The sequence below is a fragment of the Parus major genome, chromosome 7 (assembly GCF_001522545.3).
Source record: "Parus major isolate Abel chromosome 7, Parus_major1.1, whole genome shotgun sequence".
Lineage (NCBI taxonomy): Eukaryota > Metazoa > Chordata > Aves > Passeriformes > Paridae > Parus > Parus major.
In genome coordinates, this window is record NC_031776.1 from 24,615,991 (window position 1) to 24,631,859 (window position 15,869).

General features: G+C 38.6%; 1 protein-coding gene across 1 annotated transcript in view; it reads right to left on the minus strand.

The window, feature by feature from the left end:
• CNTNAP5 (contactin associated protein family member 5) overlaps positions 1-15,869 on the minus strand; it is a 276,352-nt gene that overhangs the window by 209,327 nt on the left and 51,156 nt on the right. The window lies entirely within an intron of this gene.

Here is a 15,869-nt window from a genome sequence, read left to right on the forward strand (position 1 = left end):
TTAAGAAATTGATGACAGTTCTGAGAGCACCAGGACTAATTCAGCCCAACTTTCAACAGATAAGAGAGTAGCGATTGATTGATTCAGAGTACATGCAGGAATTTCCTCCAAGTGAAGATATTTTTGAATGGATACTCTGACAAGATGTAAGGTCACTCTTCTGCCCTTCACTCAGTCAAAATTAACTTTGCACTGGAGGCTGAACTAAGAGTTCTACATGCACAGACCTACAATGCAGAATATGGCACAGATTTAATACACCAAATGAAATTCCAGAGTACAGCAAAGTGCTTTGCATGCACCAGTCAACTTGTACATGCACAACAATCCAGATCTTTTGCAGAACAGGTTTGATAAATCTCTTGTCAGAGACCCAACATGTACACATCTGAGACTGACATCTTTTGTAAAACTTAGATGAAATAGAGTACAGAGTTCAAAAAGGTGGGATGTGCATGTACTGTGAGAGTCATTCCATTGGCCCTGCTTCCATGAGAAGGAAACATGAAAAGGAAGCAAACCAACCCCCAAAGATACACCTCTCAAGATTAAAAACCTCTCCAATAAAGGATGTTATTATCATGTTTCCTTTTGTGATGGATGCAGACAAGAAAGAGAGGAAAAAATTTTGTGCTTATGCAAGATGAGAGAAAAGCCATGGTAAAACCAAAAGCAAAACCAGCATATCCTGATCCCCACCATATAATCCCAGCACAGACATTTCAAGAGGCTTCATACCCCCAACTTGATGTGACAAAAAAAATATTATTTCAGGTGCTCCCGCATTTACAGCTCCTTACCTATGGTTCCTGACCTATTTCTCCATGTGCTTTGGAAGTTTGCCTGTCAGAACAGGGACTTTGCTTCTTGGGGATAAATGCATCATGCCTATTAAAACACTGGTTGTAACAATGAATAATTCTACACTACAAACCCTTTTAAAACATCTGGAAACTCACAAAAGCGCATTTACTAGCCAGTTGTTCAGTCGTTTTCTCCTATGTTTTCTTTGACAAGATGATTAGCAAAGAAATAATGAAAAATAGGGTCTAATTGTACCTAAAAACCAACTTCTTCATGCAAACCATGCAACAATACAGATGTTGATTTGCATTTGAGAAGAAGGTGCTGACCTTGAATATGCCAACTTCTGAAAAACAAGCAGCTACTGACAGCATTTACAGTGTCATGAGTATTACTAGAACTTTCATAAGCAATCTTTCTTCAGGAATTAAGAAAAGTAGTTACATATATCAGCCTGAATTTTCAGGGTTTTATTCACTAATGATTCTTAGAAACTAATGACAAAACTAACAAAAAACCCCAAAAAAACAAAGAATGCTAATGTTAATGTATTATCTTTTTATTTTCATCCTATAAAGTTGTTTTATTGATTGTTTTTGATTCTTTTTCTTGTAGCTTTAATTACCCTCCAAATAAAAACAAGGCAATATCATCTCACTCTGCCCATGTATTTTAATTTTTTACAGAATGCTTTGGACGATCCCACAAATAGAAATGTTATCAGTTGAAAATCATTCAATTTACATTTAGACACTAACTCTTAGGCTTCTTTGAAACATACCAGATAATACCAGCTTTAGCTATTAGTACACAAGACGGAACTTCAGAGAAGACCTATGGCCCAAATATCCAAATGAGCTCTCTATGTTGTGAAGGCCTTCAACATCTGTGATATGTATGAAAAAATAACTGAAAAACTTGTATCCAAGTCCTAGAGAGACAGTATTTCATGTGCTCCTGAAGAACAGCAGGTTTCTCAAATACAACTAAAGTATTAGCAAAAAAGAGTTTGCACAGAAATCAGAGATTCAGACTGACTTTACTAGTTTTTCCAGTACACATTTCACACTGGTGTTGGTAGGCTTGGCATGATCCAGTTTATAATCTTCAAGGCTAAGACAGCCTTCATCAGCAGCAATTGGAACACATTTAGAAAGTTCATGATTAGTGGGCACTGAAGATATTTAGAAAATCACAAACCCCAGGAACCCTTCATGGTTACATTAATGCTTCTTAGAGCAGGTCCTTTGCAGAGGATCAGTCTCTGGAACACAGGCAGGGTCATTACAGGTCCAAACTTAGATGTGTTAACAATCCTCTCCTGCTCCTATTTACCTGGTTCACCTGAACAGTCAGTGGGATAAAACACATTGATTTCCACTTGTGAAAGCCATCCTAACCTTCCTGAAAGACCACTAACACTTCCTGAACAAAAGCTCTGATAAAGAGGACTCCTTCAGTGAAACATCTCCAGACCCTGGGCTCCACAGATTTTCCAAACATCAGCCTCTAACTGCTTTTGGTACTGCTGTACCTTCACCAGGACCTATGTGCAGAAAATGCTGCGAAGTTTGCATTTCTTTTTTATGTGGTAGTACATTGTTTGTCATGATCTCCTATCGTTATAATAAATAATTACTTATACTTAATCTCATACCACCATCAAGCAAAGTATTTGACAAGGCACAGTAAGACTCAGATCTATGCTCCAGCTACTCTATTAGCAATCATAAACCTCACAAAATAATTATAAACACCATGAGAGCAGCACCCAGAGTAGGAACATGGGACTGGTGTCATCCAATGAGGCAACTGAGGGAAGGGTGGGGGACAGGAGATAGCATGCAAACTATTAACAGAGCCAAAATTGCCTCCTCTTTGCAAAATACAAAAATTGAAGATACAAAAGGAGAGAATTATAAGCCAGAGAATGGTGTGGTTAGGTCCCATGATGGAGTCCAAAAGACAAATTCAGAAGAGCGCAGCTGTCATGCCTTCTGCTCTATCCCATGGTAAATAAAAGCACTTTATGGGGAGGTGCCCTCTGCAGGTGTTCTACTTCAAGAACACAGGGCCTAGCACATCACCAAAGAGCTCCTGCAATAGACCTTGCCCGTACATTACAGCTCTGCTGAAGCAGATGCAAGAGGTGCAGTGAGGGCACAAGTGCTTGTGACCAGCTGTGCAAACCTCTGCCTGAGCCACAGTCCCTGAATTTCAAAGGGAGTTTAACAAAGGCTTCACAGAATCACAGACCTTTTGCACACTGATGGCTATTTAAATACAGATTTGTCCATTTTATAATCAACATGAAGGAGATTTCAGGGTAAACCAGAGGCCTTGTAGCTTAGTCTCAAAGAGGTCTCCCTGGGAAATTAAAGGTATATTATATCAGTGAGACTTTTGTTGCCAAGATATAATTTTATTCATTATTAAAATACCAGCAGAGTTACAGACGGTACTGAAGTTAAATTGCGTGCATCACTTTGATTGCAATTGTAAATTGTCTCTGTACTGGGATTTGAAGCTGAAAAGATTCACTGGTATTTATAGGCCAGATAAAATTCCTTTTAGCATTACCCACTTAATGGCATACTTTGTTTTAAAGATGTAAACCATGCGTTTTGTACTATGCCTCTTAATAGTCCTCAGGAGTGACCACTGATGCCTTTCACTTCATCTGTTTTTCTCCTGCCTTCTGTAGGTACAATTCTCCTTTGAAATGGCAAAAATTACATACTTGGCCTTACTGTGGAAATTAACCTTCACTGTTATAGCCCATTGAAATATACATGCATGGAGGAGGAGGAGATTGTGTGAGGGGTAAAAAACATCCATACACAAAAGACACAGGAAGTGCAGCAACATGGGTATGGCTACAGACTTGGAAGAGATTGGGAGATTATTTCTGTATCAATGGTCCCTACAAAAAGCCTCTCACGGGAACTACCACCTACATCTAGGTTCTACTACCAATTTAACAACCTTAGTAAATGATGCTTGAAAACATGACGAGAAAAAATAAAATAAACCCCAAACAACCTGTTTTTCTGCAAAAATAAATTTCTTCTTTTTTCCTTTTTTTTTTTTTTCTCCTAGAGACTGGCTACACGTACATGCACAGCTGTGAACTCCATCTGTTAGCTGAAATGCATGGCATATTTTTCAAGATATAAGACACTAGAGAAAGTACTTAACAACACAACGTTCCTTTTTCTTTCCGCGCTATACTGCAAATAAACGTCAATAGTTAAGCTAATCATGAGCTCTTCCAAAGCAACTGTAAATTACATAAGTGTTCTTTCATATGCCCGTAAAGACATAAAAGTATTACTCAATCAGTGCATTTATAGAGTGTCTGTTATTACACAGTGTGCACGTATAACCTTGTCTCACAAAAAGTGGTCAAGTCTGATTTTGAATGACTCAAGGGGCTCTCATAGAACTGATTCAGTACTGGGTCTTATTTTTTACTGAAACAAGCATGTCTGCATGTAACTCCTACTCACAATAATGAAGTAGAATTGCGTTTGAGGAACAGAGCGACAGGGCTCAAACTATGAATTTCAAATAGCCATCAGTGCAGTTCCAGTAAACTAATATGCAGAAGCAATTCTTGTTTTGAGAGGGTGAAAGAACATCAGACTAAGCCAATTACCAACAAAATACAGTTAAAGAAGAATGATCTGAAGTTAAGGGAAGAAGTATTCTTTGATTTCAGCTCTGTCACAGTCCATGTCATTTAGGTGAGTCATGTCTGCAGCTACAAAATAAAGGTACCATCCCTTTATCTTATACTACATGCTTTTCATTAGATCAAAGGCTTGTTGTCAGACAGGAATGAGCTGTTGTCAATGAACAGCAAATCCATCACAGAAATCAATTTCTGACACTCAAAAATTACTGAAATTTCTCTATATGGAAAACAAAAAAGAGCCACAACAAAAGGATGTGCTGACTCAGCCTTCCAACGTTTATATTTCAATAAACAACCTGCAAAAGTATATTATTGTCCAAAGCTGTGATTTACTCTCAGCAGGTGCAACAGCTGTTGCCAGAGATTCTTACTATTTTCTTCTCAGAATATAATGCTTCTTGTGCCTATTTGCCTCTCCTTTCCACATTTCTGATATCCTGTTAATGTAAGAGTGCTTTGATCTTTGACCCGAGAGCAGAAACCTACAAAGCTGACACAACAGATGAAGCAAGTTTTATACCTGCAGTCTGCCCTTTTGACATTTAACACACTTTAGGGAAGAGACAGTATAAATCCCCTCACACCATGGTAGGGAAATGTATCCTGAGATTACCTTTCTGTACAGGAAAACACAGGTAAGTGAATTTGTCAGCACAGGGCAGGTTTTGCTACATTATGAAAAATAAACAACCTAATAACGTGGAGGTCCTTTTCTCTGACCACACAGCATCACATCATCACAAATACTTTTTTTTATCTTGGCCTAGATGAGACTTGTTACTCATTCATTTCAAACAAAGTTTGCAAGTTTACACATGCCAAAGATCAAGAATGTCTTTTAACATTTCAGAAGTTTTAGCAGCACTCACAAAAAGAGAAACTTGATGCCTTTCAAAAGCATCACTTTGCTACAAGCATGCTCTGTTCACCAGAGGCCACCACTGAAGGAGTTCAGGGCACCATCGATTAAGTCATGGATTCTAAGAAACAGAATAGCATTTGCCTTAAGATACCATAATATAATTAAAACAACACTAAATTTGCAGGAAAAATGTTAATGTATGTGCACCCATCAGCAAGGCTGCCAGGAACATTATTAGAAGAAAAACACAAGAATGATCAGTCAGCTGGACTGAGTCCTGAAGATATTCACCTACAGAAAATTAAAATGCAGAGAGGGTAAGGCAGACTTTCTGCTGATGTTACTCAGTGTTAAAATTGTTCAGGAATTCATTTGTGAAGCAGTTTTTCTAAGTTTTACAAATACAATTTTTTAAATTGAATATAAATACCTGTTTCACTGAGAATAAGGTTTATTGAGGAAAAACCCAAACAAACAAGCAGGAGAGAAATAAGAAAAATATCTGCACAAAAGCAGCAGAACATAGGTTATCATGATGGCTAGAAATTGAAAACCAGTTTGGGAAACACAAGTGCTTTATCTGCAAGTGGAAGAAATTACTATTTTAGATAACTAACACCACTAAAAAAAATATCCATTTTCTAGTAAAATTTGGAAAAATAATAATTTCAATTATTTAAGTAGAGCCATTACATCTTCTAGCACTCAATATTCAGCCAAATGAGACAGAAACATCATTCTGACTACTTAGGATCACAGAAGAGAATCACAGAATCATTAAGGTTGAAAAAGACCTGCAAGAGCATGGAGTCAGACCTTTGACTGAACATCACCACATCAGCTAAGCCAGAGCACTGCTACGTCCAGTCATTTCTTGGACACTTCCAGGAATGGTGACTTCACCACTTCCCTGGGCAGCCCATTCCAATGCTTAACCACCTTGTCAGTAAAGAAATTCTTCCTAATGTCCAACGTGAACCTCCCCAGGAACAGCCTAAGGCCATTTCTTGTCTTGTTACTGGTTTTTTGGGAGGGAGGCTGATGCCCACCTGCCTGCAACCCCCCTTTCAGATAGCTGTAGTTAGTGATAAGGACTCCCCTGAACCTTCTTTTCTCCGGGCTTTTCTCCCACCTCTCCAAGCTAAGGAATCTTTCATATAGATGGACATTTATGCTATTCCCCACAGTCTGAGTCACCTCCAAATTCAGTGTGTTTGTGGCAGCACTGCTGCAAACTTCAGTGGAGCATCTCAACACCAACTGCTTATCACCAGCACACCTGTGAGCATGGACACCTAAGATCAGGCCTGTAAGACTCTGCTGCCTTTGTAGAGATGCACAGTGTTAGCTGGGGTACCTTAGAGATGAAAAACAAGAATCCAATTACCATGGCAGGCTTCCTTTTGAGGAGTCACACAATTTTCATTAATTCACAGATGAATACAATAAGGAAAATTAAGGAAGAATCAGCCCTTTGTCTTGTCCTGCTTCCCCAGCACAGTACCATGGTTTGCAAACTCCCAGTTTCTTTTAAGTCACACAATTTACCCCCACTTTGGAGCAAGATCCAGGAGTATCTGCATGAGTGTGATGTCTCATTCCCATTTTTTCTCTTTTTAACCCAATCACTGCTTCAGAAGAGCGATGAGGTTAGACAACATCCATCATGTCGGAAACTCAATCAGGCCGCAGCTTTTGCCTTCCTAAAGATTGTTCTGCTCTGGTTCCTATGGACCTCTATGGAAAAGGGCTCATTTATACAGGCAGACCTTGTAAAGACTTTCAGACAACGCCATAACTTTGTCTGGTAAGGTTATACTGTGCACATCTAAATTTAGAGCTGCTATCTGTAAGCAAACAACAGAGGCAGATTGTGGAATGCTGATGAATTTCACAGGCAGGCCCAGCTCACAATGCACAGCAATTTAAAAGCCATCAATAACCAAGAGGTTGTCCCATGAATTTTCAAATCAATCATGATAAAATGAATTCAATTTTTATTTTCCCTTTGAATCTTTGGTGAATTCATGGATAAAACTAATTAAAGGGGAAAGAATACACAGCATGGGATTCACTGAATGTGTTCTATTTGGAGGAGTTTACTAAATGTTTTCAGTTCGGAGGAGAGTCTCTGTGCAACATGCAGGATGGCACACTGAAAACCAATTATAACTCTGAGAATTTCAGTGCATCCCATAAGGCTGAGAGAATGTTCAATTTGCAGGCTGTGAGCAAGGATTAACAGAGATGAAGGTAGCAGTAAGTGCCCATGTACCATTGCATTTAAATGTAATGTCATTTCAAGGGATGATAAGTAATCATTTCATGTCTCAATAACCTCCAACAAAAATGCCTTATTTAGCCCCGAAACACCAATTTTTAAGACTCTTCTATGCAAGTTAATGGTTTAGATAAGGGACAGGACTGAAAAAAGTTGAAAATTCCCATTCTAAAGCAAGGTGAATGCAGCTTTGATGTCAGTTTAAAGATGAAAATTTTCTTCCAGGCATTTCTTAGGGCACTGTGTTCTCTCTTCATCAGTCACAGTGGCATTTTTAGTGCCACAGGAGAAAAGAAACATACAGATCTCAGATTTAACATGATAGCAAACGAGCAAGACAGTTTATACGCAAACTTTTCTAACTTCCCATGATTATGTTGAGAATCTGTATGTGAGACTATATTGATGCTGCAGTCTTCATTACAAACTTATGCAACCTTAGGCTCTAATCCCATGCTCTGGGCAAGACTCATGACACTGTATGACCACAGTCCTCAGCCTTTACATCACTGTAATTCTGGCCCAGAACTCAGACCCACTTCAGCATCTCTGTCATTGTATTTTCTTTGAGGTAGAAGGTATTTCTTAACCCTCTGAAAAACATGTCTGCTAATTATCATGATAATTTCAATCCATATAGTGATTTCTGCATAATTTTCAGAGACAGACACAGACCGTGTTCTGTGTTAACTCCTGGATTTAACACAGAACACGGGAGGTAGAGGAGCAAACTTTCATAACCTATGTAAATACAAAGTAAGAGAAAAAGAAGGGAAAAGGACATATCCAGAACAAGCAGGACTGCCCACATGAAGATTGCATGCATGAGAGCTTGTTCTGCAGAAAATCCACATACATTAATAACAGAATTAAAAAATAACAACTATGAAATACACTAAGGATTGCAGTGCAGTATTTCTTTTACTTGTGAGTAAACAAAACCAGGCATTCTTCATTTTGAAAAACAGTGAAAATTCAAGCAACTAAAAAGGCAAAACAGTGAAATTCAACAGGATGGCAGTTTTGATTTAAAGTATTGATTAATGTATCAGTTTGAATGCCAGCAGAACTCTAGCAGTCAGCTACCTTTTGTTTTGTCTAAAGAGGCCATTTTTCACCCAACAAGGAAAAAAAACCACTTTCTATCAGTAGTCCTCCTTGTGAGGAACTTAGCAGACAAAAAAATATAAAAGTCTCAGTTAAACATAACAAAACCAAAAAAACAAAACCAAAAAACCACCCAAGAAAAAAAAACAAACCACAACTGAACTCCTGTATTTCATTTTCCCCTGCCAAAAAGAGTATACAAACCTGAGCCATCTTTGCATCTTTACCATAAGAAGCCTTTCTAGATACAGTTGTCAGATGTGGAACAATTTGGGTAATAATTTGATAACTTTATTTTCAGATATGGCAAACAGTCAACTCCCTCATGCTCCCTAATTGCACATCATTTTGTTTAGACAGATCCAATTCCTTCCATACTGAATGAGTAGTTCAAATGCTTTCACATATAATTATGGCTCAATCTAGACATACTTTTTAAAAAACAAAACAACTGTATATATTAGGGTAATAATCTTTTAAATAACAGAGGAAAGCTCAGCTGTGTATTTTCTTACTTTAAATCAAATTCAGATCTTGCTGGGATTTCTGCTGGTTCATATCCCATTTTAATACACAAACTCCCACAGGTTTTATCTCTTCAACAAAGCAATGGCTCAGGCCATTAAAGGTTTGTTTTATGCCCCTCTCAATCCCTTGAGATAAATACAAATTGATGTTTATTTTGAGCCTTTTGAAATCTGAATAATTTCTGCAAAGTCCTGCAGCCCTAAAACTAAAATCTAATTACCTGAAAGTGTTTGCAGATATAAGTATACATTCAAGCTCTCTCTTCTATGTGGCAAGCTTTTTAAAGATCAAAGAGTTACCTCTAGCCTTGAGGCTCCTTATTTGAAAATGCACGTTAACATTTAATGGTGTCGCATTCCAAAGCCCTAGACATTGCTTTGAAAACATATCCCTCAGTGGTGGAAACAGCTTTCCCTGCTGCTACCACTAATCAAAGGGATGGGAATATGCTCCAACAATGCCTCCAACACAAGAAATGCAAAGCCTGGTTATCCCACAAGCAGTTCTTTGGAGCATCATAACCCAGTGCATCAGACCAATGAAAAGGTGAAAAAGGTCTTTCTCTTCAATTTTGCCCTGGAGGAGTCAACAAGCAGATCTTACTGCTTTCCTTGCCATTGAAAAGGGTCACTCATGAAATTCAGAATCAAAGAGTGGTTGAGGTTGGGAGGGAGTCCAGGAGATCACACAGGTTTCCCTACAGCAGCTTGCCCAAGACCAGGTTCAGACTCACATTTGTCTTAGCAAGGCTCTTCCCTAATCCTTAAGGGCAGCGAAACAAGCTTGAGTTTGTAGATTCAATAAGTCTATCCCTTCATACAACAAAATGTGGTGTTCTGGAATAACAAAGTTCTTGTGGTGTCCTGATGGGCTTTAACTTAGAGAAACTCTATGAAGACTTTCCTTCTGTGTCCTACTAAGCTGAACAGAGTCAGGTGAACTTCAGATAAATTATTTTTCCTGGACACAAGAAAAACTTTAATATGATGGTAACATCTCTAAATTTGTGTTTATGTGATAATGCAGAGCATTAAAGAGATGATTGTGTGGAATTTGTCACGTTTTTGAGGAAGAATAAAGGAAGGCTGATAATTTTCTTTTCATCTGTATTATTCTTATTTGTTTTCTTTCTTCTTGAAACAGAAAACAGTTCCAAACCAACAAGCTATATAGTTGCTTATTTTTAAGTCTTTAATTGTGTAGGTTTGTTCATTGGAAAGGCACATGTAAAACATGGAAAGACTCAGGGATATGATTAAATAATGGAGTGGGAGGGAGGCATATAATTAATTTTTTAACCTCAGGATGTTTCAGATTTAGTAAAAAAGGAAAACTAACCTGTAAGAATGTTAATTCTAAAGCATATCTTCTGTTACACTTATTATGAATCCTGGGTTGAACAAACAATGCTTAGGTTGGACCATGTTGCTAGAGACTACATAAGACATGCCACTGGCTTCTGCTGCTGTTGAAATTGCTCCTTTCACCTACATGGTAATAAAGGGAATAATGAGGGAAAAGTATAGAAGCCCCTCCCAGCAGACCCATGAAGCTCCAGAATGACCTGACAACCAGTCCCTGTCACACACTCATCCCTGGAAGGTTAAGTGGATTTTGATGAAGCCATCAGCTTCAACTGCAAAGAGCTTGAGCCAATGCCAAATGAGGTCAAAGGGATTTTTTTCCCCTCCATTAGCTTCAATGAGCTCTGAATAAAACCCAGTGGGCTCCAGTGTGCCTACTAATTGTTAAGGGAATTAGAATTCCAGTAAATCACTACAACTATGGTCACTTGAAACCAGAATGACAAAGGGAAATTACATGATCCCCTGCATCTCTCTGTGTGAACCACTAAATTCATGTTAAAAACATGATAATGTAGCAGAATTTAGGAATACCACCTCAGGCAATGAAAACCAAGACCTACTATACCAGGTTAATTCCTGTCCTCTTGAATTCTAGAGCAATAATGCCTCAAATTCAAATGACTATTTATGTACCCACATCAAACCCCCTAACGAGCCTCTCCTACTCTCAAAGGTAACCTTTCTTTTCATAAAAAGGTTTTGAAAAGTCACGTCTGTTGGTACAAAGCAGAGACTGATTCAAAGGCCATGTGATTTATGAATAAAAAGTTTCAAGTGTGAAAGTTTTATAAAGATACATGTTTAGTGTATTATTACACATAATATATACTAGTATGTAACATATATATACTCAATAAAGTATTTTTTTAAATAAAGCTAGGCCAATTTGTTAATCAAACTCACACCAGAGTGACACACATGGTGTTGTCATTCGAATTTCATGCTGAACCATTCTTTAAACATTGGAGACCAATACGATGCTCTGCAGCCTTTTTTTAGCCATTACCTGGAGGATGTTTATAGCATTGTGTCATTGTCCTGGCTAATGCTTAAGCACGATCAGAGTTGTGCTATTGCATTTCAGTGTCCTGCTTGCAGCAGTGTCTGCAGGACAGGCCCAGCTCTGTGTGACATTCACGGACTCACTCTGCAGCCGCTGTCTGAGCGCGGTGATGGCTGTGGGCTGCACACAGCAAATCAAACCAACCCTGGTTAAATGAACAGAAGCAAGCCCAAGCTTGTTTGCTATTCCAGCTGTAAACAGCAGTCCTAAGTGCAGTAGGGACCACACAGGGTAGCACATGCAGACAGCAAGGGACCCCTTTGGAATGGTGTTATATGACATTAGGCATGGCTCCCCTTCCTCTGGCAGGGCACGTTACTTTATCCCCATGCTGCAGAGATGGAAATGAGGCAGGAGAAAAGGTCACACAGAAATCCCTTTGGTTAAGAGGGAACTGAGCAGCCTTCCAGAGTCCCTCAACACTGAGGAGCTTTGCTCCCATTACTCTTTTTTCTTGTTCTCATAGAACAAGTCATTTGAAACTCAACAAATGCATGAAAATTGCCAGAATTGAGTCAGGGAAAAGGATGGGAAAACTAAAGGAGCAAATTAAGAATACAGGCAATTAGGAAAGTTGAATAGGACAAATACAATGAAAAGAGGACAAGCATGGACAGTTACAGCCTTCCATTTTTTAAAAGAGCTCAGATCTGTTAGGATGGTGTTTGAGTAAAGAAAAATGGAGTATTATGAGGATTGGTAGAGTGGAAGCTAATTTAGGTATATGTCTGGAGCTTAGGTTGATTAGGTCATTCACAGCCTGAAGCTTTCTGGCCATAATAAAGCCTATTCCAAACCATCCCTGCTGTGTCTCACTTCTGTTTATTTGACTAGTTCTGTTCAAGGTCCAGATTTGGCAGAGATTCTGTTTCCCCCAAAGTGCATTTCATTTTCAACCATCTGCTGAAGACTCCAAGCCCCTTCTCTGAAATTTGAAAGATTTAATGACAATTAGCACGAAAATACTCTTTTTAATTTTATTAACAGATTGTAGAATCAAGAAAATTCACAGGGGAAAAATGTATTAAATAGCATTGCCTTTCCCCATCACTAGACCTGCCTACCAAGTGCTATGTACAAGGCACATGTGGGTAGCTGCAAAGCACTTTGAATGCAGAGCTACAACATTAATCCTGTAAGAATAATCACAACAGCCAACTTGTGCTATCATATAGCTTTACTGACTCCAGTAAGACCTTGTAGAGATGCACTAAGCCATATGCAAGTCATTCAACAGAATCATGTTATTTGGTTTCAAGTCCCCTACCTCTGGCCCAATCTGCCAGCTTCCTGCCTCCTCCCCAAGTACCACATGGAGTAAATGTGAGAGGAAAGCATGTTCTCACACTGCTAGTCTGAGAAGTTCTAGAGAATAAGATTTTAACCTGGAAAGCTTCATCCCTGCATGATACATGCACTATAGGGGACAACTTCTGTATTTTAAATATTTTTAATTTTTTAAAAATCAAAACCACTTAAGTTTCCTAAGAGATACATAAACTCATGACATTTCTATATGAATCAAAGGCTTTCATTTCTTGGAAAATGCATTTTTAAAAAATACTCACTGTCACTGCAGAGACTCTCAGCTTCATAGTAATTCATGTCACTGGCAACCTTTAGAAACTTCACTTACACTGTTAATGTAGTAAAACAAGGCAGACATGTAATTACACCCTGAAAATAAAATCTTTTGGAGGCTTCAACAGCATCTCAAACATTAACTGAATTAGTTCCACCTGTCAAGTGGTCAGATGGGCATTCTTGAGACATACCTACTTGAGAGTATATGTCCAACTATTTATATTTCTTGCAAAGGAGAAATTATCTCCTTTGGCACACTATGAAGCCAAAATACTTAATTTTCTTTCCAGTTAGAAGAGACATCAGGTCTTTCACTCTGCAAGCTTGTACCCAACCCTGCCTTACAGTCTCAATGAAAAAGTACAGCCACAGTTCATGGCCAGGTGTATTTATGACTCAGATTGTCCTCCGTATGCCCAAGCCACTGATTCTGCACAGGACCATCCAGATCAGTGCAACTGGAGTCTGCTCTCAGAAACAACTTCTCCATAAAAATCATACAGACCCACACTATTCAGCCAGAGCTGGAGCAAAAGCAGCTTTTTGGAAAACTTGGCATGCAAAAATGATCTAGAGTATTTTGGGAGTTCTATTTACTTTGCAGCCCTCTGAGTTATGTAATCTGAAAGCCTCACGTTTCAATGGGCTAAGGACACAAGTTAGAAGGTGAGTAGCCTGTGTTCAAACAAGATACATTTTCACTGCATTCTTACTGCAAGTACAGCTTAGTATTTTTGGAAGCGCGGAGGGAGAAAGTTGGGTTTTGGAGCTAATGGGAAAGCAACAGCTAATAAGTCAAGGCACTGCAGCATGAAAACATGACTGATGCAAAATTAGCTCCTGTATTTCCATGCCAACCAGAGTGTGCTTACTCATTCATAATCAAGTTTTTCACACCTTATGTAGTCAAAATGGACTTCTGGCAACTTTTACTATCATAATACTTTGCTTAATAGCAGAGACCCTCCTAAGAAGAAGTGCCTTTTGATGACACAAACAGGGACTAGGTCTCCAAGTCCTGCTTTCACATTTTATATCATTATTCAACTCCTAGCAAACAGCTTTGGTTTTAATTTCTTCTATTAATCAAGTAGCATTGAATAGTTCAACAAATATCCCATAAAAATATAGGCCATTTGTACAAGACGTAAAGTTTTATAATTTTAGAACTTGTTTTATTTTGAAAACTAGTTCATTTCCAACCCTGCTAACCATTCTTTCTTAATACATTCCACAACTTCTGTACATGCAATATCAGTCACATTAATTTTAAGCAGACTCAAATACTGTTACACTTCCATATCAACTTGGCATGTGAAATAAGGTGTAGCTGTATCTCTATAATTCAACAGACTGGGTATTGAAAGAGCTTCAATCAACAACTAAGATAGAAAAGTACTGCAGTACACTAGAAGTATCCAACCCTTGTTTGAACAAGCGTCAGTATATGTATCTGCATTCCCCTCTTGGGGGAAGAGACCTGAATTATGCATAATTAAATCCCATGGATATTCTAGAAGGAATTTTCACTTGAATACCTTATTTTAAACAAATATCTTCATTGAATTTTTTTTTCTTACTTTCTCATTTTAAGACTTTACCTTGGAAGTCTGAATTATTATTTTCACCCAGCTGTGTGATAGACCTGCCATTTACATGTTTGACATAAGGGAATGTTTTTTCTCATTTCATCATCTGGCTCAAACAAACAGACTGGAATCCATTTTCAATTCACACCTAGAAAAACCTGGTATTCTAAAAGCAAAGTTTTATTTTTAAACATGACAAGAATGTGGGGGTTTTTTTGTGAAACTTACCAGCCAGTATCATTTGCATTGTTCTTAAAGGTTGTCCAGGATTGGGCCATGTTTTACTAATTCTTATTATTTCTTATCTTTTATACTTGAAGGTGATTGTTTCTGTTCTAGATGATGTTGTCTTCACCCCTTTTTTTTTTGCAATAAACCACAGGTCCCTCCAACCTCTGGAACACAAAAGGTCTTTTACATCCTGTTATCCTGAAGCACTCTGCAGTCCAGCCACACCTCAGCTTGCTCTCTAATGAGATATGACATGCTCAGTCTTATCCAATAGCTCCTTTCCCTTTTTCCCAAAGGACCTGGGAACAGCTGGTTTCACAGTGGAAGCTTATGAGACAACACAAAGAATGGCCTACCACTGCTGCTTCTTGCTCATCCTTTTCCCCATCCTTGCAAAGCAGCAGTGGAAGCCCTTGCACCATGCACCACAGCAAAGTACCTTTGTTGCCCACCTGTGCTGCCACTGGGATGGAAAAAGCCCTGACATTGCCCCTTCCAAGACCTACAGTTGTGCTTTTACAACAAGACACTGCAGTGCAGAGGGAGTGCATGTCTCTCCATGACAACGTGCTCCGAGCCAGAGCTCATCTGCTGTATCTTTAAGTCCTCCTCTGTATCACGCCTTCATTTTTGCTAGACTTGCTGCTAAAAACTGAACATCACAAAACACTCAAAGTCAATTTGCCTTTAGACCATTTTTTTATGATTTTGCAGGTGATTTCATCAATAGCAAAGGAAGGTCGTATTTGCCAAACT